Source organism: Bos indicus x Bos taurus, chromosome 9, assembly GCF_003369695.1.
Source record: "Bos indicus x Bos taurus breed Angus x Brahman F1 hybrid chromosome 9, Bos_hybrid_MaternalHap_v2.0, whole genome shotgun sequence".
In the NCBI taxonomy this organism is placed as follows: domain Eukaryota; kingdom Metazoa; phylum Chordata; class Mammalia; order Artiodactyla; family Bovidae; genus Bos; species Bos indicus x Bos taurus.
This window is the reverse complement of record NC_040084.1, coordinates 99,031,283-99,054,637: the sequence shown is the minus strand read 5'-3', so window position 1 is coordinate 99,054,637 and position 23,355 is coordinate 99,031,283. Positions and strand designations below refer to the sequence as shown.

The following is a 23,355-nucleotide window of genomic DNA, read 5'->3' as shown; positions in this document are numbered from 1 at the left end:
GGGCTGATCGTCCGAGGGTGAGAGCGCTGTGCCCACCCCGCCCGTCATTCTGAAACCGTCATGACCTGGGGGCCTCTCAGAGCCGATACACCAGACGTTCTTCAAGAAAACACCAGCATGGGAAACTCAATTAAAAACCACCAGAGTGAATCCGGAAATGGTAAGCAGCGACTCAACGGAGGTCCAGGCTACTGTTATCCACCTTTTTTCACACTACATACCAACTTTTGGAAGCTCCGGTTTTATGGTGTAACCCACCATGCCAGTGACAGCAGTGGTCTGTGTCACCTCTTATGTGTACGGGGGCCCTTGAAATAACTGTGAAAGTGAAAAGCCAAAGTGAAAGTTGCTCAGCTGTGTCCGACTCTTGGCCACCATGAAATTCACCATGGACTCTACAGTCCACGGAATTCTCCAGGCTGGAATACTGGAGTGGGTAGTCCTTCCCTTCTCCAGGGGATCTTCCCAACCCAGTGGAAACTAGCAAACATCTCAGACAAATGAACAGATTAACCTGACAAAACAGCATTCACCGCAGCCTTCGGCAGCAGCGGCTGAGAAGCCAGGCAGAGCCCTCGTCTCACCGTGCCGAAGGCCAAATTACAGTCACGGAACAAACGGCTGTGACGTGCCACGGCTTCGAGACACCCTCCTCTGGTGTACCGCCTCCTTCTCCGGCCGTCGGATGTGGGGTCCGACGTGTTGACAAGCGTGGCCACTTTGCGTGCCCGGCGTGGGAACTGGAATCGAGGCCAAGTCCAGCCCCGAGCTTTCCTCTGCGTGAGAGCACCCATGACGTCAAGTGACTCGCAGAGGACACACCTGTCTACCGTGTCCCCAGGTGAGATGCTGGTGAGTTCAGTGCGAGACGAGAGCGCCGGTCCTTCGGCATGTGCCCGACAGCGCCGACAGCCTGAAGCCATGCTGAGTGCGATTTTAAAAAGTACTAACAGAAGAAACAAAGGCATTTCTTTCTGGATCAGAAAGCACATTTTTTGTTTTTTGGGTTTTTTGTTTGTTTGTTTCTCAAATGTTTAACTAAACCATTTGAAAAGCTTTAAAGTCCAATTGAAAGGGGTTTTCCCTGTTAAGTCCTGTAATCAGTGATGGCTTCGGCCACAGCTAAAATTGCACACCTTCTGCCTGGGTCTGCAAGACGTCATCTGCCCTGCAGAGAAATTGAGCCCTTGGGGCCTGGGTTTGGGTGTCTGCAGAGTGTGTGTGTGGACTCTATTGCAAATATTATTCTTATAAGATATTTCTTGGTGACGCCGAACCATCACAGATGTTCTGTTGGATGATTCTGAACACATTTCCAGTTCTGGGTTTACTGGATTTAGTAGTTATGAAATGGAGACGACCGCAAACAGTAATTCCTTATTTGCGCTAGTTGGTATTTAGACAGAAATGTTAGTTGTAGTGGAATAAAACTAACATTTTTCAAAAGATAATCTACTAAAAAGATGACTCACCAATAAAAAAGATTTCATTAAGAAGATAGCTCATAATGCTTATGAATTTATGGTTTCTTTGAATCTTTCACCTTTTAGTTTGAATTAAGGAAGGGTGAGAAGAGACACAGATATATTTTGTTTTTTAAGGAGTTTTTGATTTAAAGACCTAGATTAAATTGTCAACATTTGTTTTGCCAGAAGTATCCTATTTGGGGTTTGCTTAGACCCAATTTACTTTATAGAAATGGCATTACCTGTTAAAGAATAAAAGTGCTTTCTCCCATAATGTTTGGAAAATTACAGTGGAAATAATCGTAAATTTTAGTCTGATTCTTCTGGAGATGAAAGAATGGAAGTGGCAGTCAAGAGGGCAAGACAAGCCAGGGCAAAATTCATTTTTTATACATTGAATAAGAGAAGAAGCCTTTTGGGGAGATGTTTTGAGGTTATCTACTTCTAGAATCCTAAAGAAATGCTTTCACTTTTTTTTTTTTTTTTTAGCTTTGTTATGTCACTTTGAGGAGATTCATCTTTTTCCCCCTTAGTGATAACTTGACTTCATAATCTCTTGGAAAGTGACTGTTTTCAACGTACCCTTAAGTCTGACCATATGATGGATATTTCCAGAGTGTTGGTTCATGGCGGATGTGAATCAAAGTTGCAATGGTTTTGCAACCACAGACTTATAATAACCAGAGCATATGTCATACTAGAGACGCCCAAGGGCTTAAACACTCCAAATCTTCTCAGATCTTGTTGACATTAATGAAATTCACAAGATTTCTTTCCTCTGAAGATAAAAGCTTTGAAGCAAGATCTGGATTCCCAGCTGGATGTCTGTCTCTCTCCCTCTCCTTCTGACGCAGGAGCTGGGTAACTAAAGCCAGAGGTTCCTAGCCCATCATAGTTTTGAAAGTTCAAGGAAAGGTTTTCATCTCTGAACGGAGCACTGATCACTGGTGAAACTGAAGGTATCACGGATCTTGACCTAATCATGAATTAAATATTTAAGTGCTCCTTCAGACAACTGCCAACTCCTTTCTGAACAACTGCCATTTTCCAAAGTAGATTTGTTCTGTAGGAAACGAACAATGACAACATTGGGGGGTATAGTGATATAATGGGAAAAAACATTGAACTTCAAAGGCGAATAACCTGCAATGTAAGTTTTCACACCTTAGCAGCTACAACGTCCAATAACTTACTAGACGGTTAACTATGGACAGGTTACTTAATTTCTCTGAATCTCAGTTACCGTCCCTATGGAAAGAAAGAACTGAATTGGGGTGAGCTCTGTTCATCCTAACATTACTTTATATAATACCACAATACAACTTCGGAACAAGCTTTTGGAAGTGAAGGTTATTCAATAGATGCATTGTATTTCAACTGAAAAGATAATCACAGAGCTACTGTATAATTCTTCAAAGTAAGCCACAAAACTTGTAAGTACCAAATCCAGCTTTCATATAAGTTCTAAAAAAAAAAAAAATCCCAAGGGACCAATGTTTATATAGTTAGTTGTCATTTAAAAAGAGAACACTGTCAGAAAATCAAATTATTTATTGACACACTACCCAAAATTATTCCATTCTGCTACTTCAGTAAGTCAATATGGATGTTGATGTATTAGAATAGAGACCAAATATATGGGCTGATTTTTTATATATATTCAGGTGACAGTCATTTGGTCAAGACCACGTAAAGGCAAATTGGATTCATCTCTGATCAATGACTATTTTGACTTGAAGTTATATTGAGAAAAATAGGCAGGTTCACCAGTTTATCCCTCTTTGGGATAACTACACTCATAGGTTCAGTCGCCATTGGACTAACCTGAATTCCTAGTAGTGAAGTGGCAGTGCATCCCTTTTCTCGTCAGCCCACGTGATTCAGTGAACATTCAGTGAATACCCAACAGAAAGGGAGCAGAGAGTTCTAAGGCCAGCTCTTGTCCCAAGTCTATTTCCTGCGGGTTTATCTCATGGTGGAGTAATAATAACAACAATAATAATACTAGCATAATGTCATTTGAGAGTGAAGAACAGCTAGATGAGTTAGATGCTATTCCTGTCCCAGCACAGAGAAGCAACCTGAGGTGGAGGAGGTGAAATCACTCAGTAAAGTGATACAAACCATACATGATGCTGGGGTGCTGAGAAGGAGAAGGGGTGGGAGGCGTCTGCGGAGAGAGAACGAGAAGGTGATGGGAAGATCCAGAAAGAGAGGTCTAAGTGTCCTCCGCCAGCACAGACAGCCTGCAAGGGACCAAGAACTTGGTCTTTCTAATTCTAGGAGAATTTTAGCCCTGCAGAGAAGGAATGGCATCTGGAGAGCAGGTCTCTGGGATGCTCTACTGACTGCAAGCAATCAATCCCAGGACAGCAAACTGTTCATCTTGGCCTCATTTTTATGCTACAGACTATTACACTATCTTTCCTTCCTTATAAAAGCCCTTGAAATAGTGACATCCTTTACCAAGATATGAGCAGGAAGACAAAATGAAGGCTGATTTCAAAGACTTTTTCCAGGGCCATACGATACAGACAAAAGGAAAAGTGGGCAGCAGAGGATGAGATGGCTAGATAGCATCACTGACTCAATGAACATGACTTTGAGCAAACTCTGGGAGATAGTGGAGGACAAAGGGGCCTGGCATGCTTCAGTCCACGTGGTTGCAAAGAGTTGGACATGACTTAGTGACTGAAGAACAACACAATACAGGAGGACTATGGGAAAATCCTGGGATAAGCATCACATTCCGTCCCTCCCTCTTCCCTCCCTATGACCACTTATGACTTATTTCTAGACCTGTAGGTATTGGTTCTACGGTCTTACAGAAAAAGGAATCATAGGCTTTGATCTGCCTGAGGCAGGAAAACAGCCTAAGACCACTGTCCAGACTGCCTTTGCTACCTGTAGATGGACACCTGGAGTCAGACCAGAGGGGTTGGGGAAACCTGTAGCTATAGAAGAGTAGGAAGAGGGTGAGACGGTATAAAGGAGAAACTTTTTATGACCGTCTGTCTGGATGGTCTTCTGATACCCTTTTAAAAAGTCAGATTCAAGCCATGGATATTGGGGACGTTTATGAATCAAATTTCAAGGTTTCTGTGATCCAAGAAGACGAGGGAAGTCTCTCGTGTTCCTTTAGGAAACTGTACCTTGGGATTCTTGAGTAGTAGCACTTGATCGGATTGAACGCCTGTGTGGAGGCATTCCGGGGGTTTCCCCCACCCCCAGCCCCTGAGCCCTACCCCCAGGTCAGTGCTGACTTCACTGGAAGCATGAGCCTGAGTGGCGGCTCAGATGGGGGCTTAGATTCTCTGTGTCTGTATTCAGCTTGCGGTGGGCAGTGGTCTCCATAATAAACCCAGTTGCAGAGCTTCTCTGGCCCACCCTGGGTAGCAGCTAATAGTCTACTTGGCCTTTCAAACTCTCCTCTTCCTGATTTGCCCTGCAGATTAATTTCCAGTCACTTTCTCTCCTGATTAATAGCCAACACCTCCACATTGTATGAGAGACCAAATTCAAATGCCTGATAGAGCTCTCTGTCTCCACCCTCCCTTATGAAGTCAATCTCATATTTCTCTCCTTCCCAAGACCGTCTGTTTCACCCAGATGTGGATTTCTTCCTGGCCCCAGTGGGCATAATTTTCACTCATGTCTTTAAAAACTCCCCATAGGAATATTGTCCCCTCTCCCTTCTGGGAAAGTCCAACCTCATTTCTTTTCAAGGCTAGTTTGGGATTTACTTACTCTGTGGAGTTGACTCCACAATCTTCTTTCTTTTGAATTCCTAGAGCTGTGGTCAGTAATCCCTCCATGGCCCTAATGAACATATCAAATCTAAATCCCTTAGGAAGTCATTTATGAAACTTAGTCTTCCTGTGTTTTACCACCTCTTGAAGGACAGGATCACACTACTTACAAACTTTGTTTGTTGGCGTCAAATACAAATTGAATATTTGTAAAAGGGATGAATGAATGAATGAAGAAATTATTACTTTTTGTGTTTACCAATCGAGATATAAGCAAATTTGGTTCTAGGTAAATTGTATGTTAAATATAACGCCCACAATTTGCCCAATACCTGTTCTTTATTTACTATTTACAAACTTGTGAGTTTTTATCCTGGAGATAGTATTTATGTGGATTCAGGAAGATTGGGTATAAGTACATATAGGGTCTATACAGTTAGATAGCCTTATCTCTTCTCCAAAATCCTCCTTGATTTAAAGTGGAGTTTACTTGGGTTGGGCTTCCCTGGTGGATCAGATGGAATCTGCCTGTAATGCAGGAGACCCAGAAGATCCCCTGGAGAAGGGAATGGCTACCCACTCCAGTATTCTTGCCTGGAGAATTCCCTGGACAGAGGATCCTGGTGGGCTACAATCCATGGGGTCACAAAGAGTTGGACACGACTGAGAGACACATTTCACTTACTTGGGTCACCCTTTATTTTGAGAAGAGAAAGCTTTCTTCCTTCAGAATGAAAAAAAAAATCATATTATCTTATTTTATTGATATCTAAATTTTGCTTAATATAGTTTCTTTCCTAGCTATTAATACCTGATAATTCTCAGTCAGAAAAATAAATGATTTCAATTGGAAATACTGATTCCTGCTTTCAGGAGTGATGCAACATATTGGAAATAATTTCACTGCTTTTAGAATGATCCTGAAAACTTGGAAATGGACCAGAATGACGGCTATTATCATGGTTTTTCACTTCCAAGAAATATTAGTGATACAACCCATCTTTAGTTTTCAATTTTTTTTTGTATTCGAGGTACAAAAATGAGAAAAGAAGTCCAGATTTCTAACCAGTTTTATCAGCAGATGCAATAAACTTGGGGGGAGATGTACTTCTCAAATTATCTCTGTTAGAGCTTTCATCTTTATCATGAACTCAGAATTCGGAAGCCCGTGCGTGTCCATGCTGGTAATCGCCACCACAACAAAGTTTGCTTAAGTCGTTTTAGACGAATAGCTGCACAGAGCCACCGAATAAAAGACCTTCGTGGCCTTGATGTACTCTTTGTTCTGCTGCAGAAACTAATTAAATAGATAAACTCACTAATGGTGCTCACGGTGAAAAAAACACATCACGTCGTTTCTGCAGATCAGATGGTTCCTCGATTATCTACGATTTATCTCAGCTTGCCTAACCTAGCTACTCTTTGAAAATTCGAAGATGAATTATTGGGTGCAAAATCTAATAGATTTCCAAGCCATTAACTGGAAATCTTACTGAGTGGGAGTCTTTCTCATCAAATGAGCTCAATTAATGCAAAAATAATATATTTAATGAATAAATCAAAGCGATCTGCTGGGCTGAACTGAGTTAATGACTGTATATGTGATAAGAGTTAAAGCCTCCAAGCCTTTTACAACTCGGTTTGGAGTCCCCTCTAAGTATCTTTCAAAGCTCTGACTAGCAACTTTTATCAGCGTCTACACTAGTTAGTTAGATGTGGCAGGAGACATCAACTCTGCCCAGGAGCGTTCACGCAGAGCATAACCTGCAAACGCTGAGCTCACCTGACTCCATTTTTACAAACGTTCAGGGCTTTGCTAAAGTTCAAGCTGAGTTTTGGCTACGTGCGAAGGAAAAAAAAAAGAGGTGTCTAAGTCATGGGGACAAAATGTGGCCATTTAATTTGCCGTGGCAGCAAGATCGGGCTTGTACAAGAATTGAAACTAAAGCTTGTTGGAAACACTGATAGGTAAAATATGCTGACTTTTGATACTTTGGAATAAAGACTTTTATTTGCCTGTGTTACATTTCTCTCTCTCTAAAATTCCTCAGTTTAGTGCACATGATTACTTTCCTCTGAATCAGGATTGTAAGAGTAGGTGAGTCCAAATAAAACCAACTGAAAATAAACAGGAGCATCCCCATGAGGTTGAGGCTGGGTGCACAAGAACATGCCCTCAGCCTGTTAATGAATCTCTGGCTGATTCAGGTGTAATAATGCCTACCTGGGAGGAGAGATTTGAGGATAAAACAGGAGAACATATGTTATATCTTTATGAAAATAACAAGCTGTTGATAAACTTGGACAGTTCGTATCACTGTAATTTCTGTGATGTCAGTACCTGGCTTTCCAGGTCACAATGGATTGCTTATGATTTATCTCTTCTATGGGTAGGATGGGCTTCCCTTGTGGCTCAGCTGGTAAAAAATCCACCTGCAATGCAGGAGACCCCGGTTCAATTCCTGGGTCAAGAAGATCCCCTGAAGAAGGGATAGGCTACCCACTCCAGTATTCTTGGGCTTCCCTGGTGGCTCAGATAGTAAAGAATCTGCCTGCAGTGCAGAGGACCTGGGTTTGATCCCTGAGTCAGGAAGATCCCCTGGAGAAGGAAATGGCAACCTACTCCAGTATCCTTGCCTGGAGAATCCCATGGACAGAGGAGCCTGGTGGGCTACAGTCCACAGGGTTGCAAAGAGCTGGACATGACTGAGTGACTTTAACTTCACTTTGCTTCGCTTCACTTCATTTCTGGGTAGGACAGGAAGACTAGCCTACAGAACACCAGGAAGTAAGCATTTGGCTTCTATAAGAAGGGCTCACTCCAGACAAGGAGCAGAGGGGAGCCGCTTTGTCTCCAAGTCCTGCAGGAGTGTGAGTTTACTGTCAGCTGTCTGGACTCACTGAGCACATGGATCTGCCCTGCTGGGGATGCCCGTTACTCAGGCATAGTTTGTTCTGGTCCAGATGGGTTCCTTGGACCTGTCTGCATCATGACCAAGGTTTTCGGTTGCAGGACTTCATAAGCAAACAATTTACAGCGTAAACTTACACTCACTTGTGACCCTCAATCCCCTTCCTCCCTAGGTAGAGCCTGATCAGGGGTGCCCACATGAAGGGCGGAAAGATGGATTCCTGTCCTCCTGCAGATATTAACACCCCAATAAACTAAGGACTTGCTCCTTAGAAGAAAAGCTATGACAAACCTAGACAGTGTATTAAAAACCAGGGACATCACTTTGTTGACAAAGGTCCACATAGTCAAAGCTATGGTTTTTCCAGTAGTCACATACAGATATATGGAGTTGGACCACAAAGAAGGCAGAGTGTTGAAGAATTGATACTTTCAAAATGTGGTGCTGAAGTAGACTCCTGAGAGTCCCTTGGACAGCAAGGGGATCAAACCAGTCAACCCTAAAGGAAATCAGTCCTAAATATTCATTGGAAGGACTGATGCTGAAGCTGAAACTCCAATACTTTGGCCACCTGATGTGAAGAACCGACTTATTGGGGAAGACCCTGATGCTGGGAAAGACTAAAGGTGGGAGGAGAAGGGGACAACAGAGGATGAGATGATTGGATGGCATCACTGACTCAATGGACATGAGTTTGAGCAAGCTCCGGGATTTGGTGACGGACAGGGAGGCCTGGCGTGCTGCAATTTATGGGGTCACAAAGAGTTGGACACGCTGAGGGACTGAACAACAGCAAAACCAATGGTGGAATAGGAGAGTTCGAAAGAATGAGAGGTTTCAGCAAGGAATGAAATAAAGAGATGTGACAGAAGAGGGACTGAGAGGGACCACCCCAGGCGGGTGATCAGGAAGGTCTCACTGAGAAAATTAAGTTTAAGCTGAATTTAATCCCCTGAATGCTGAGAAGAACCTAGCTTTGCAACAAGCAGCCTGGGAGGGACAGGCAGTGCAGAACAGAAAGTGCAACAAGGCCTGGAGGTTCAGACAAACTGACTGGAGAGCACGGCATCGTCTGGTTGTCTCGGGTGCTCTTTCCAACACTGATGATTTGACAATTTGATAATTGTCATTAACAACTGCTCAACAGCTCAGGGTTGAAGGAGTGTGAAGGAAGCAGCCCCCCGGCTCTAGCTGAGGCCATTGTCTCCTTCCAGACTGTCAAAATTTTAGATAAGGATGCATTCAGTCTTTACCTTTAGTCCTATTATTTCCTTGAAACAATATTCAGAAGTGTGGTTACTACTTCAGAGAATATGAGCCTTTTGCAGTTATTGGTATATATCAGTATATGTGTATCTCTCCATATTGATTTTCAGAACCTCTGACGTTGACCTTTCATGAGGGCTCAGTCATGTCCAACTCTTTGCAACCCTATGGACTGTAGCCCACCAGGCTCCTCTGTCCATGGGTTTCTCCAGGCAAGAGTACTGGAATGGGTGGCCATGCCCTCCTGCAGGGGATCTTCCCAACCCGACCCAGGGATCAAAACCACATTTCTTGCATCTCCCACATTAGCAGGTGGATTTTTACCATGGAGCCACCGTTAAGTCAAAGGTTATGCCAATTTGTAACGTTGCCAGCCACACAGGAGCTTACCTATTTATCACAGCACTGATGCTGTAACTAAAACTTAGTTTGCTAATTCAGCAGCTGCAAAATGTTACTTTAAAGTTACTTCCATTAGTATTTTTGTAATTACTAAGGAATATATGGATGTGAGAGTTGGACTGTGAAGAAAGCTGAGCACCAAAGAATTGATGCTTTTGAACTGTGGTGTTGGAGAAGACTCTTGACAGTCCCTTGGACTTCAGGGAGATCCAAACAGTCCATCCTAAAGGAGATCAGTCCTGGGTGTTCATTGGAAGGACTGATGCTAAAGCTGAAATGCCAATACTTTGGCCACCTGACGCGAAGAGCTGACTCATTGGAAAAGATTCTGATGCTGGGAGGGATTGGGGGCAGGAGGAGAAGGGGACGACAGAGGATGAGATGGCTGGATGGCATCACTGACTCGATGGACGTGAGTCTGGGTGAACTCCGGGAATTGGTGATGGACAGGGAGGCCTGGTGTGCTGCGATTCATGGGATCGCAAAGAGTCGGACACGAGTGAGCTATTAAGCAACAGCAACAATTGAATCGATTATCACCTTCAGAAGGAGGGCCATTTATAATGGTTAGATTTCTAAAAAAGCTTTGCACTCCTTGCTTGTGAGCACCCATCCACCAGGCCGCCACCCACCCAGCCCTGGCTTCCTGGGTCATCCTGTGGAGGGCCAGGCTCCGTTCCCCACCAGAGGGTAGGCACAGCACAACCACGTGTGTGGTTTGGTCAGCTCTCATATGCAACGCGCCTTAAATCACGACTTTGGGAGTCACCTTCAAACTGGATTATTTACAAAAGAGGCCACATGGAAAACTGTCGCTATTTTGGTTTGCGTGTGGAAAGCGTTAATTTGTGACACGTTGAACGTGTGACTTACTACAACCGGTTTAGCCTTGTGCTGGCATTTCTCCGCTTTTCACTGCATGGGGCACCCCAAAGGATGGAAGTGGCGCCAGGAAGCCCAGGCTGGAGGCTGGGCAGGGGTTGTGAGGTAAATTCTGAGGAAGCAGGCGGAGGTGAGCCGGGGCATTTGTTCTTACTGAAGGTTAAGAGACTAGTAGCAGTGGAAACTGAAGTCTGCTATTTATCTTCAGGCTAGGGACAGTGCAGACAGCTGCAACACGAGCCTCCTCACAAAACCATGCCAATAACCTTAACGGTGACCTCTGGCTGGAGACGCATTTCAGTGGGCGTACTGCTATCTCTTTTAGGCACAAATAAGCACAGTTGTGTTCATTTTGTGTTGAGGTCAGATGATTAACTTGCGGGCCCTTTTTAGTGAATAACAAGGGGGAAAAAATGTCTTTACATCTCACTCCAACTCAACAATGAAACGAAGCTTTCTGGAGGGAAGAAAGTCGCATATTACATGGACAGCAGATTTTAAGGCAAAAGTAAATGTTACAAAAGGACTTTGAGCCTGATTAGCATGGAGCCAGTGCAAGGTCAGATGGATAACTGACATTCCATTCAATTAATCAGGGTAAATGTAATTATTTGGTGGATTTTTTAGTACATCTGACCTTTAGTTGTGAACTATCTGGGTATTTCTTTTACTTTTTCTGTGCTTACAGCCTGTTATAAGATGTAATGCTGTAGATTAAGAAAAAGAAAGCTGTTGATGGAGATCAGTGAGAAGCATTTATTGACCAGCAGGTCTACTCATTACCCTCTCCCAAAGACCAAGGTAAAATGAGACACGTGAAATATATCTCAGGGCTGCTCGTGTCTGCACCCTCTGCAGTCCCTGCTCAGGGTGGAGTTTGTCCAGAAACCAGGGATGGATTCTATAGAAAACTACATAACTAGGAGCCCAAACATTACTGATCTAACAAGTAAAATGAAAGCTCAAAATCCCAAATTCCATTAAGCCCTGTTAAAATTGTTTTTTGCTTGAAGGAACTAAATTGACTCACTTTTTATTTATTTTACTATTTCCCTTAAAAAAAAACCTGGCAGCTCTAATATGGCAAATCAGAATTTGGGGAAAGGAATAGAATTTGGGCTGGGGCGGTCTCTATTTGTATCTCAAATTTTAATTCTTACTATATAAAAAGAACTGCCATGTAATTCTTAGTGTGGGCACTAGATGTGTAAGCATCCCTTATATGCTTCACTTATTTTAACTCTCAACAACCGTGTGAGGTTGGCACTGTTATGACCCACAGCTTAACAGATGTGGTACAGAAAGGTGTAGACCTGACTTTCAAGTATAAAATTTAACCATGATATGCAAAATAACCAAATGTCTTTATGGATATTTTGACCCAGAAATTCAGTTCTGATACATGTGATAACAAGGTGAAATAAAAAATGTCATGTTAAATAACTGCTTTAACAATGGATATATTATTCAATTATGTGAAAACTGGTTTCCCTCTGTATAGCTTTATAGCTTTGGAATTTTCTGTGTAATTAATAGTGTAAGGGAGAAGGAAATGGCAACCCACTCCAGTACTCTTGCCTGGAGAATCCCAGGGACGGGGGAGTCTGGTGGGCTGCCGTCATGGGGTCCCACAGAGTTGGACACGACCGAAGCAACTTAGCAGCAGCAGCAGCAATAGTAAAAGTTAATAATAATTTTGAGCCACCATAGTTGGCCAAAATTAAATACAAGGATAGATATGGTTGTTGGAACATTTGTTGTATAATAGAAAGATTATGTCAGGTCCTTAAAAATATTTCTTTCCAAGTTTTCTCCAGTGTTTCCTTTTCCTTAAGTCGCCATTTTACATTTGGAGAAAACTGAGATCAGTATTGACAACCTGATTTTTATTGACTAATTTTAAGCGTGAATTTTGTTTTTAGTAATTTTCCTTGACTCTCCATGAAAATAATGTTGAAAGTTACAATTCTCACTAAGTTTAAGATTTTTATCCCTCTTTAAAATGCGTTTTAAACTGTTTTATAAAAATATTTCTGTAGGGGAGACAAAACAATATTATGATGACATAATTTGTTTTATTCCCAGGAAATTTCATACAAACATACATAAAGCAATATTATAGCAGATTAACTTTCTTATATGAGATTAAATTCTCATTAATATATTTTTAATGTTTTATGAAAAATATTTTAATACAAAGAAGTACAATTTCCTCATCTATTTTACTACAATTGTGTTTTTTGTTTTAGATCATTTTCATTAAAATATCTTGTTTCCTAACCAAAATAAAGTTCACTTTTTTTTTTTCTTAAAGAAACAATTGGGTCATATTTTGTAATTGCCATTGGAAGTTATCACACTAGATAGTATCTTGGCAAAAATAGGATCTAGGTTGGAATTGGAAAATAGGAAAGTACAAGAAGATATTGTTACTAGACTTTATGAGGATATATCAAAATGTGGTTAGTACTGTTGTATTCTTTTAATGGTTATCTCTTGTATTCTTCACTGATGTTGAGAAAACTTGATTTTTTAGACCCTTACTTAACTTTCAAAAATGCTTACAACTTCCATTAAAAGTCTCACAACACTGTAAGCCTGTATTCTTTATATGTTGAGAGCAAGCGTACATTAGCGAGTCACATGTATTTGTGTTAGTTTCTCGAACAGTCATGCGGACAGGCATTATGTGTGTTTGCTTGTCATATTGCCTTCTTAATTCCCATTCTGTGGAAGATAAACATTTTAGTAACAAATACTTTCATTTCAAATGACCATGTATATGCGGTATAAATGAAATTTCCAAAAACTCTATTTCTATAATTCCTAATGTAACAGTCAACAGTATACAGCAATCTGGCTGAGAAGGGCATATTGCCTCCGATCACCTGGAAATGAGCATAAAAGCCTTAATTTCATTGTTGTCCTTAACCGTTGCCCTTTGGAAAGGCTGTTCGATGACCAGGAGCTGGAAGGGCTGAGTCTGGGCCTCTAGATGTTCCAAACCACAGAGGCAACGGTGGTGCCCACACCGCAGCTTGCCCTGGGAGGGGCTTGCTGGGTGCCCCCGAACACTTATACACACGATGGTAGTGTAACGGCCGTCCCCCGCCGGAAGGATCTAAGACACTTCCGTTTTATTGTTGAAGCCAAAATCAATAGTTCATTATTGATTCTTGTTCATGACCTAAGTGTCATTAAACTCCCCAAAGAAGAACATGCTGCGTAGGATTTCCTAGAAACGACTCTTGCTGTTAAACCTTTCATATTAAGCATAAAGGGAAGCCTTGCAAAATCTTTTCGAGTAGCCTGAATAATTCATTGGCACACTGAGAAGACGTCTAAATATTAGCACTATGTTTGATTTTCCTTTCCAGATCAATCTATATCTGTTTCTATCTTTGAAAAAAAAAAATCCTTGCAGGGGTGTGATTGCTCACTCATTTCAATGAGCCCTGGTCACAAGGTAATGTTCATCTTCTGTAAAAGCTCAAAGGGAATGGAACAAACCGTTTTAAGAAACAGAACTTTGAATTAATCTGATGTAGATTCTTCAGTATGATTAAAGAACATGAAGGGAGCCAATTAGGGAGTAGAGGCGTCATTTGAGTCACACACTATTTAAATCAAAACTGATGGCTTCCTCTAACATGTTCCCCTTCATTCTGAATATATTTATGCTTTATTTTGGTGAAAATTGTGTTCTATGAAAAACGTTAGACATTGGGTTTCGGTACCCAAAGAATCTGGGCTTGCCACTTGGGAAAGCTCACGAGGAAGACTCAGCCCTGTCTCACACGCCACGTCCCTTCGCTTGTCAAGACTGGTCACCCTCTCCATCTCTGCCGTCACGGCACTTGGCCCTTGGGAATCTGTCTCCAGTTTGCCTAACTACTGTAGGAACTTCTCCATGGGTCTCTGCTGCCTTCCGCCTTTCCAGACCCTCAGATTCATCCTTTACCACCACCTAAGTCAACCGTCATGAACTCAGCTTGCACCATTATTTCTCCGCTGGTGAAAACTTTACCATTAGCTGTGGAACAAATTCCAGCCTCCTTGGCCTGGCATTAGCCCTACTCAGTGGGCTTGAGGCCAATCCTTAGCTTCCCATCCTCTCGCACAGGAATGCAGGGCTGCAGTCGAATGACAGCTGTCATCCCCAAGCAGGGGTGGCGGACTACCCACCTCCTCAGCTTTCCTCGTGTCTTTCCGTCCAGTGGTCATTTCCTCCCATGCCTCCCACCCCTGCTTCTCAAGATCTATAAGGCTCATCCTCTCTATGAAGGCTCTCCTGATCACTCCTTTAGCCATTCACAAGGGGGTTATGCTTCCCTTACCACCCTGATCACCAGGAAACCCATTTTATGGGCATCGACAGGAATTAAGTTCCTGGAAGATAGGAACCATCTTTGCATCCTCTAGAGTGTCTAGCTTAATATGTGCATGCTAAGTCACTGCAGTTGTGTCCAACTCTTTGTAACCCACCAGACTCCTCTGTCCATGGGGATTCTCCAGGCAAGAATATTAGAGTGGGTTGCCATGCCCTCCTCCAGGGGATCTTGCTGACCCAGGGATCGAACCCAAGTCTCTTACATAGCTTAATACAGTAGGTGTTAAAGAAACTGTTGGTTAGGAAAACAAATCTAAAGGAGTAGCTTTGCCGCAGGAGGGGAGGGTGTCTGGCCCACTGTGGCCCCTCGATCCCTGGGCCGGTGGGATGTGGGGGGCAGGGCCGGGTCGAGGCTGGCAAGCAGAGGGGTCCTCTGGAGGTTCCGCAAGACTCGGGGAGAAGCCACTGGAACTGAGGCTAGGAAAGGAGAGCATGTGAGTGAAAAGGGAAGTCAGTGCCTCCCAGGAGGGAAGTGTTCACGTTTGGCAGAGAAACCATTTGCTTGAGAATCCTCGAGTAGCCAAGGAGAGGACCAGAGAGGTAGATGAGAGGCACAGAGGAGGCCCAAGGTCTACAACCCCACCGTCAGAGTCCTGTCCTCTCCCTGACCTTCAATTCGTGTGAAGCTCACGCAGCTCTGACTTCATTTAATGCAGTGAGATTTATAGATGGGTATCGTGTGGAAGGCCCCTGCCGAGTGCTCTCCCCTTGAGGCCCGGCATCGTAGTAACAATGCTAGGGGCTGTTGCAGGCCTGGCTCAGTCTCCTGTGGGGTCGCTGTTCCTTTCCCTTGAGTCCCTTGGATAGCAAAGGGCTCAAACCAGTCCATCCTAAAGGGAATCAACCCTGAATATTTACTGGAAGGACTGATGCTGAAGCTGAAGCTCCAATATTTTGGCCACCTGATGTGAAGAACCAAATTGTTGGAAAAGACTCTTGTGCTGGGAAAACTGAGGGCAGGAGGAAAAGGGGGTGACAGGATGAGATGATTGGATGCCATCACCGACTCAACGGACATGAGTTTGAGCAAACTCTGGGAGATGCTGAAGGGCGGGGGAGCCTGGCGTGTTGCAGTCCCTGAGGGTGGCAGAGTCAGACAGGACTTAGTGGTTAAACATGTGTTGAGTTGAGCCTTTTCTATTGCCAGGTGTTGAACTGTGCTTAAATATACTATTTTGTTTAAACTTTGTAACAAAACTCTGAGGCTGTTGCTATTATTAGCATCCTTACTTAGACTTGGCTTCCCTGGTGGTAAGCTGTCTGCAATGTAGGAGACTGAAGTTCGATCCCTGGGTGGGGAAGATCCCCTGGAGAAGGAAATGGCCACCCACTCCAGTATTCTTGCCTGGAGAATTCCTTGGACAGAGGAGCCTGGTGGGCGACAGTCCATGGGGTTGCAAAAAGTCGGACAAGACTTAGCAACTAACACTTTTCACAACTATGTATTAGAGAAGTGGATTTGCCCAAGTTCGCACAACGGGTAAAAGAGGCAGCCGGGTCTGGCTGGGGGCTGGCTCTGCGGAAGGTGGTTGGTGTTGGGGGCTCTCAGCCCCTCCTCCCAGCCTCAAACTCTAGCCAGCTTCCTCCCACTGTTCAGCCTGGGGTCAATTCACTACATTTTCACAGGCCAAAGGATGGGGCAGCAACGAGCTTTAAGACTTGGGTGCCTTGGAAAATTTTCTCCTAAAAGTAGGTTTGAATATAATGAAACTTGTTTAAAACAGTCATTCCTTGATTGCTGTGTGTGTGAATTAAGTGCCTCTGGAGCTGGTGCAGAGTGTGGATGAGCGATGACTTGTGGAGGCAGGTCGCTGTCTCAAGAAGCTGGAGGCAGTGTGGGGTTGAGGACAGATGGTCCACGTGCCGGGAACTAGACGAACAAGTCGCTTAGCTCTATGGGTCTTCACTTCCTCATGGGGAAAAGGGGATCCTAGTGGTTCCTTCCCAGGACTAGTACCGGGGGAGAAATGTCAGCGCGTGTCCAGGGTGAGTGTTGCCCTAACTGATATGCTGTTATTGTTACTGGCATTCAGACTGGAGTCATCAGGGAGTTATTTAATTGGAAAACATTGGGGAAATAGATTGATTATAAGCCTTTCTTAACTTTTATTTAACCCTCTTTCAGATATAATCTTAAGTATTCAAAGAGCTAAAATAATTTCTAAACAGAAAGACTGATGAAATCAATGGAAAAATTAAGAGCTATTTATGAAAGACTGATGCAAGACTAAAAATACAGCGGCGTGATCTGTAATGTCCTTCAACAGTGTTTTGGAAATGCTTAGGAAAGACAGCCACATAAAGAAAGACATCTTTTAACTGGTTTGGTCCTAACGCCTCTAAAAGCCAAATGAGGAAAGTCAGTAAATGAGAACAAACAAACAAAATCAAAGTCCTGGCAAGCACTGGGGACAAGGGGAGGCCCTGACCCGGGGGCCAGCTGGTGGCAGGGCTGGGCAGCGGCTCGGATGGGGCAGACCCCGAGAATGCCAGAGGTGTCAGCCTGAGCCTGGCTTCCCACCACCTTCCAGCCTCCCGTCCTATGCTGGACTCTCACATTGCAACGGTGCCCGGCTGACCTTGACACCTGTCCTCCCCCATGCAGGAGAGGACACTTGGTCCCCACTTCACTAGTCATGGTCTTCCGGTCGTCCCTATGGCAATTCACAGTTAATTTTTGCTCTAATGAAGGGAAACCACTGAATAAGTCACCCCCAAAAGAACACAGAGTCCTCGATTCACTTGCATTTCTCTGTAGAATGCATCTGATGGTTTTTGCTTCATATATAACCCACCAAATTGTAGTTATTTCAGATATTATGCAAGGCTAATTTATGTTCTCTGTGTATTCTGGGAACGTAACTGGGAGAAGTCATCCACAAATGTGTGGTGTAATGCATGAGTAGCTATTCTGTGATACAAAGTTCTCTGCATTATTTTTCTTAGATATTCAAGAACTCATTTTATGCTCACATTCCAGGTAAAGAGCTGCATAGAATGATTCAGCGTCATAAGTCTGGTAGTGTGGAATTTACGGTTTTATTAGTTCCACCCGAAGGTATGATGATAACAGCCAAATTCTTCCACGCTCCTTTTAAATCTCAAATGTCAGATACTGTTAATAATAGCCACTAGTTATGGAGTGCTTGTTCTGTGGCATGTACTTTAGAGGCATTGAATCTAATTTTCTCAACAGTCCTGCACAATAGAGCTTATTATCCTTATTTAACAGATGGAGAAACAGAGGCTGAAAACCTGTGAGGGCCAGGCCCAGGTCAGGGAGCCGACAGGGGTCAGAACCCCGCTGGGCTCGGGTCTGTGGGCTCTGTGGGTCCAGCACTCTGCTCTCAGCTGATCACCACACACACAGCCTGAGAAGGAAGGGCCTCCCTTTACGAGAAAGGGTGTGAGCTCTGTGACGGAAAGCTCAGCGTCTCTCTCAAGGTGAGTGGGTGACGGCTCACTTCAAACACTCTGAGTACCTCCAGTTTCAAGTACACGGGAGGAAACTGCAATTAAGGGGAAAAAAAAAAAAAGAATCTCAGTGAAGTTCTATGACTGCCCATTATCACAAGCTGAATATCTTTCCCCAAAAAACGAGCTGTAAAAAGATGATAGTGGGTAAATGTTATTTGAGCAAAATCTAAATTCTGTGGAGATAAGAGAAAAGAAAGAACCTGGAGACGTAGTCTCCCAAAACTATTTCTTTAAATTTTAAGAAGGTGAAAAAGTGGAAGTGTTAGTCACTCAGTCGTGTCTGACTCTTTGTGACCCCATGGACTGTAGCCCACCAGTCTCCTCTGTCCATGGGATTCTCCAGGTAAGAATACTGGAGTGGGTAGCCATTCCCTTCCCCAGGGGATCTTCCCAAACCAGGAATCGAACTCACGTCTTCTGCATTGGCAGGTTGGGTTCTTTACTGTCTGAGTCAAATTATAAGAAAATAAGAAAGCAAAAGAAATGGGAGTTCTACTCAAGTGTGTTCTGAAAATCTTCAGTCACCTCCAAACCTAGCTGGCCATACGAGGATTCCATCCCACCCGCCCCACCAGGGGCAGAACAGGAAACCCCATACATCCGGGAAGAGAAAGCCTTGCGCCCCCGGCATCCATGCAGACTGTTAGGGCTTCGATGTTCATTCTGGGAGATTACATGAAAGTCAGAATTTAAAAGAGAAATATAAGAAACGTGGAACTCTGAAGGGGCCTCCAGAGCTGGTTGAGATGAACTACAAACCCTCAAGGGCTTTGTCAGAAGGTGGGGCGAGGTGTCAGCCTGGCATGGCCTCCCAAGAGAGAGAGGTCTCTGGGGCCAGCAAAGGGCCCAGAATATGCTAGTTATTAAAAAGATGGTCTTGAACAACTTTGCATTTTCTATGGCAGAGATGATTATTGTATTCTGATTCTGAAATTCAAATTCTTGACTGAGTTAAAGATTTAATACTTTAAAGGGGTTCGTATTAGTAAGCACGGTCTTTCACAATGTTTTTGTAAAACTAACTTATGAATTCCAAATTTCGTCTTTGTTTCTGCCTCTCTGATATTATACAGAACATCATTTTATTAGTATGTTATCATGTGTAACAAACACAAATGTCCTGCTTTATGTATCAATAATAAAACACGCATTATTTTTCCTAAAGACAGCAATACATGCTGATATTAGACGACAATAAATATTTATGGACAGTTCACACCGGTCTTATCATCCATCCCAATTGTAACAGATGTGAGTTTATCATTCGGTCTGGAAGGTTTTACAAACCACTGACTAATGAGCTCCTATCCACTCCAAAAAGACATAGACTATAAAACAGTGTGAATTGTCAGTAAACAGTTATTCTGATGAAATACCGTATTTACCTCTTCACTTCCATAGAGACAGGTCGTGTTCCAAGCTATGCATAATTCTACAGATGTAAAAATAATTTTTAAAAGTGATTTACATGAAAGAACTATGTCATAGAGCACTTTCCTTCCTATCCGGGCATGAAACCAATGCAAGCAGCTGCGTGTGTCGAGCAGTGACAGAGTGCTGAGTCATCGCTCCCGCCCTGCAGCCTGGGTGGAGACTCGAGGCTCATTTTAGGGTTGGCACTGAAATCAAACGGCACAGGCTCGGGGCTCCCGCTGCGGGCACCGCTGTGTGCTGGAGGCTGGCGTCCACCCGCAGCACGTTGACAGCAGCGCTCCGTGCGCTCTTCGTAAAGACGCCTTGGCCCCAGGGGCCGGGCAGCTGATCAGGGCGCCTGCCATGACAGCTCTGCATCTTCCTCTGACAGGCTCTCCGCCTGTGCTGGACTCGATGCCGTTCCTCCTTCCTCATCAAACTCGGGGCTTTCTTCCTCTGTTTTTTTTTTTTTTTTTCCCCTGCTGTAGCTCCCTGGCTGGGTGGCCCCCTGACGGCTTCATGGACAGACATCTTGTCCGTGGCAAGCTTTGCCTTCTCCTAGGCTGGCATGCGGGAAGATTATGTGAAAGATGGATTCTCCCATCTTGGGTGTTAGGGTGGTGCTAGGAAGAAGGCAATGGCACCCCACTCCAGTACTCTTGCCTGGAGAGTCCCATGGACCACTGCAGTCCATGGGGTCACTGAGAGTCGGACACGACTGAGCGACTTCACTTTCACTTTTCACTTTCATGCATTGGAGAAGGAAATGGCAACCCACTCCAGTGTTCTTGCCTGGAGAATCCCAGGAACGGGGGAGCCTGGTGGGCCACCATCTCTGGGGTTGCACAGAGTCGGACACGACTGAAGCGACTTAGCAGCAGCAGCAGCAGGAACACTAAGGACACGGTGGTTGCTGGAAGACCCTGTCCCTGATGTCCTGGGGCTTCCCTCCAGTCGGGAAGAGGAGCGCTAAATGAACAATGACTTCTGCTGTGCAGTGAGACACACACACCTGACCTGGAGTGGACAGTCAGGGCGGCTCCCTGAGTTGGGGTGCTGTGGGGGAAGCCTGGTGGAGGAACAGAGTGGGGGGTAAAAGCCCTGAAGTAGAAGAGAAGCGACTGTTGAGAAGCTGAGAAAACCCCGCAGACCTGGGGGAGGGCAGAGGGGGTTTCGGGGAGGCTGGAGAAGTAAGAAGGAGCCAGGTGATGTTGGACTTAGGTGACATCAGGTCTTATGGCCACAAAGAGCGTGGTCATCTTGTTCTGAGGGTAAACAGGAGGCCAAGGAAGGTTGTAAATGGACAAGTGACTAACTTTATATGCTGGCTGCTGTTCGCACAGTATTTAATGGGGGATAAGCTAGATGGCTATTGCACTTTCCAGCACAGTGTGATGACAGTAGTTTGTATAGAGTAATAGAGAAATGAAAACATACTTTTAAAAATTACCAAACAGAACTTGGTGGTAAACCTGATAGAGTAAGAGAGAGAGGCATGCTGGGGCTTCTGCTGATAGATCTGTCTTTGGAGAGATGGAGCATGTTAGCTTTAATAAGGAACAGTGAGGGATGACAGAGCTCCAAGGGAGAGGGAAGAGTATGGAATTACAGTGGACACTCTGTGGTCAAGTCCCTGTGGGACATCCGGGGGTGGGGGGCAGGTGGCGATACATGTCCGGAACTCCAACGCCATCAGAAGGAAAGAGTGATTACAGGATGGTATCTACGCGATGATACTGTTTCATTCCAGGTTTTAAAGTATCGAAAATAAGATTTGATTCATCTGTTAAGTTCACTAACAGCTTGAATGAGCAGTTTTCTAACAGCCACTCCTGGCTCCTAATGTTGGGCGCCCTCCGATCGACAACCACTGTTTTCATCACGTGCAAAGAAGAAATGCATGCCTGTGAGCTCTGCGGGGACAGACGACCATGGTGGCAGACTGGAATGGAGCCCTTGCCAGGGAGGCTGGGGCCCAGTTCAGCCCAGCCAGCACTCACGGTGTGGCCATGGGCCGGCTGCAAGCTCTCTGAAGCTTGTATGTAAGATGGAGAGAGAGACGAGAAAATCCCAAGGTCATTTTGAATTGTATACTCCTATAAAAATCCACCTGCCAATGCAGGAGCCACAGGAGACGCGGGTTCGATCCTTGGATTCAGAAGATCCCCTGGAGAAGGAACTGGCAACCCACTCCAGTATTCTCGCCTGGGAAATCCCGTGGACAGAGGAGCCTGGTGGCCCATGGGGTCGCAAAGAGTTGGACATGACTGAGCGCATGTGCACACACACACACACACACACACACACACACACAGAGTCCTCTAATTTGAACAGATTGTAGCCATTAAAAAAATTAAGCTCAATCTGTTTATTAAGCTCTAAAATTATTTTTATTGGAAAAAATCCAACACTTGTTTATCCGTAATACTATGTGACACCCTAATATGAAATATTATATGAAAATATAATCTCAGTTAAAATGCATGCCTATTTCTTTGTTCAGTTTATTTAGCCATTAGTTTCCAATAATTTTGGATATATAATTGCTGGCTGTAAATTAGAAAAGCCAATTCCTTTGTCACAGTGTCCATATCTTTAAGTTCTTTTTGGCAATCATCAGTTTTAGGTACATGACTAGAGAATTTGGATACCGAAATATGCATCCATCACCGAAACAGAATCATCGAACACTGTTCTTTAAGGTCATAAGTGCTTCTTAACAGTAATAGCACACACATTCATGAACTGAGTATCAGTAAGAAATATCTTTCTAATTAATCTGAAATTTGACTTGGATTTCCTTTCATAACAATGTGTATAACATGCTCCAAATGATTTTTGAGTTATGATATGCAGAAGGTGCCTAATGCCAAGAATTAGCAATGAAAACATCACATAATGGATTTCATCTCAGCATGGTAAGAACTTCTTTTGTTTGGTAATAATCACCAGAATGGACACATTTACCCAAGCTTGTACAAGTGTGAGGCCATTACCACAATGGGGGTTGAAGGTTTGAGTTATAGGCTAGCAGAGAGGGGGGCAAACCCATGTTGGGGTTGCAGGAAGAAACTGTGGCTTCTAATTGCTTTGGTGACTGAAAGGAAGGACAGAAAACTGGATGGTCTGAATCTTCTCATAGCAAATTCCAAACCTATGAAAATGAATTTCCTTTTATAAAAAGGCAAGAGGAACAAGTATTTTTGTAGATAGTAAATTAGAGATGGAGGAGACAGCATTTGAGCTGAGATTTTTTTTGACCAAGGATTTTGCTTAGATTCTAACATTTTGGCACTAAGAGGGCCAGTCTGGGGGAGGCAGAAACATCATTTTTTTTAAGTAATATAAGCTTGTGAGTTAAAAAACACTACTTAAAAAAATGTTTCTTAAAGAGATGG

General features: G+C 43.8%; 1 protein-coding gene across 1 annotated transcript in view; it reads right to left on the bottom strand.

Annotated features, from left to right (window-relative positions):
- Nucleotides 1–23,355, bottom strand: part of PACRG (parkin coregulated) — a 531,079-nt gene that overhangs the window by 6,338 nt on the left and 501,386 nt on the right. The window lies entirely within an intron of this gene.